Here is a 2,924-nt window from a genome sequence, read left to right as displayed (position 1 = left end):
AAAAAGGAATGAATTTTTTAATTTTTTTCACTAGTTTTTTTGTTAAATGACAATTTTAATCTTAACAATGGGGCTCGTATCTAGAATTAACGATCAATTCAAACAAAATATAAGAATTTGGTCACGACAGACAAAAATTCAAGAGTTCAGTGGGTAAACTGATGAAATTCAAAGTGTAGGGATTAACATGAAGTTACCCTCAAACCATAAGGGGGTAAATTAAATTTAATTCCTTTATTTTTATCTGCCTACCTCTCTCACATTTCTTCTTCTCACTGAATAAACCAGATAAGGGTCACATGATGAAATCTTGTATGAAGGAAGATGGCAAATATTGTTTGGGTAGGAGACAGGAGCTATCAAACTCTGCTTGTTTCATGATGTTGGGTTTCTCAAATAGTGAGAATCTAAGTTGCAGAGCAGTGAAATCCAATCTCCTCACTATTTTTCTACCATAGCCGAAGATGTTAGGAATAAATAGTTTTTCTACAATAAATACAATAACTGGTGGTGGTCCACATTTTTCAACCATAGCCGTATTTTACATCAAGCAAAGTGCCAATTTCCAAAGATAGATGCTTAACAAGCATCTTTCTTGCTTCCATGGAAGAAGGTTGGTTGGATCAAATTCTTGACGATGATATAGTGAACGAGGGAAACATTGAGACGGTAAAGAAAGTGGCCAATCTCGCAAAGCGATGCTTGATGGTAAAAGGGGAGGAAAGGCCTACCATGAAAGAAGTTGCGAAAGAGCTCGAGGAAATGAGTGCCACGGCAAAACATCCAAGGGGATTTAATGCTAGTTTCTGCGGAGAAGAGAGTGAGTACTTGCTGGGGTCACTCAATTCAGACAGTTACGTCGTTGGTGTTGGAGATGATTGCAGTTCTAGTGGTCTAACCAGTGGTAAGGCCAAGGCATATGACAGCATGCAAAACCAAGTGCAGTTGATGCCATATGGTGGTGGACGTTAGTTGGAACGGTGTCGCTTGTATGTATTTTAGTATGGCTGTTTCTGTCAGATAAGTGCGTTTTCACATTTTACAGTCTTACTGGTGTTCTTTCCCTGCTATTGTGCACACTTAGCAAGCAACTGGATTTGCCTTAGCTATGAGGTTAAGGCCTTTGCCTTTCACACGTCCTCTAGTTGAGGAGACATGTCTATTACATACTATGCAAACTAGGTAGATATGTATTACACTAATTGAATTTGCTTGCTGTCACTAGTTTTCGCTTGGAACATTTCCACCAATAGTCATGTCATATTCATATATACTGCAAATTAGATTACTTGGCACCTTGACGACTTCATCTTAATGTCTAGAAATTGACATAAACTATATATTAAACCAAACAAGTTACAGCTTACAACTTCTAGTCTTCTACCTCAACTTGTCACCGTGGTCATCAACTGTAACGGAAAACTAACCGTCACATTGACATTGCATAAAATAATTAGTAACTGCATAAATTTATCGGTGAAAATGGAAGTTGTGCCCCGTCAGTCAATTTGTAGTGATGTGTGATCAGAAAACAAATCACGTATAGGCAGAAGGGTCCTGGCTTGGCAAATGAGGTACCTCAAAGCTTTCGTTTTCTTGAAACCGATTGATCTCATAACTTGTGCTTGACTTTGATATAACATCTCTTCTATATTAACTGCTTGCATATAATCTAAGAGATACCAAGTTTTTGGGCTTACCAAGTGGCTCCGGGAAATAAGAGAGACGACCAAGGCATTTTGATTCGTTCACAACCTCTTCCTTCCATTTGTCTACAAAAAGCGAGCTTGCAAGCACAACTTCAGTCTTCACTCATAAGAAATACAGTTCAAACGTTTATACCTCTCAACTTAAGTACTGAATCAATAGGTGCAAGCAGGTAAACAAGTATGTGGTAAACAAGTATGCAATCCATACTGCTGGTGGTACTGGTTCTCCTCGCATTTGCGACAAAGAAGCAGAAGCAGCTGCTGAAGCCCTCCCGCCTCAAGCCCTTCCTGGCTGCACTGACCACTGCGGCAATCTCACCATTCCATATCCGTTTGGCATAGAAAAGGATTGTTACATGTCAGAAGACTTTTCTGTCCGTTGTAACACATCCGCTGAACCTCCAATTAGCAACGTTGGGAGATGGTAACATCGTTATTACCAACATATCTCTGGCTGAGGGTGAGATGCAGATACCGTAGTTTGTAGCCAGCGATTGCTATATATAACAGCCAGGGCGAGAATTATTACGTTCGAACAGAGCTCTGGGTGGTGCGTCGTTTCACCGTTTCTCATACTAAAAACAAGTTCATTGCCGTTGGTTGCGACACTTACGCAATTTTCAGAGGCTACCGTGCCGACGAAGAGTGGTTAATGAGCGGATGCATGTCCATATGTGACAACAGTGAAAGCGTCGAACAGTCTTGCTCCGGTGTTGGCTGTTGCAAAACTGACATCCCTATCGGACTTTTCAACTACACTGTCAGACTGGACAGTTATTATAATCATACATACGTACTGGACTTCAATCCATGCTGCTATGCCTTCATTGTGGAAGAAGGCAATTTTACCTTTTCCCCGAATACAAGTTTCCAAGATCTGTCCAACATTGAAAAGCTTCCCATGATTCTGAATTGGGAAATTGGAGAAGTTTCATGTGATGAAGCTCAAAAGAAAGATGATTACGCATGCAAGGCAAATAGTAAGTGTGTCGATCGGACCATCAGCAATGACCGATCTGGTTATATTTGCCAATGCCTAGAGGGTTATCAAGGAAATCCCTACCTCCCTGATGGATGCCAAGGTGAAATATGCTAAAATTCTACCATGGTAATCATTTTGATAAATTGATGAACAATCCTCAAGAACAATGAAGCAGATAAAAGGAAATTGAGTGTTTGAAATATTTTGGTTATTGATACAAAGCAAAGATGAAA

Source organism: Fragaria vesca, unplaced genomic scaffold (genome assembly GCF_000184155.1).
Source record: "Fragaria vesca subsp. vesca unplaced genomic scaffold, FraVesHawaii_1.0 scf0512971, whole genome shotgun sequence".
Lineage (NCBI taxonomy): Eukaryota > Viridiplantae > Streptophyta > Magnoliopsida > Rosales > Rosaceae > Fragaria > Fragaria vesca.
Note: the sequence above shows the minus strand (reverse complement) of the source record.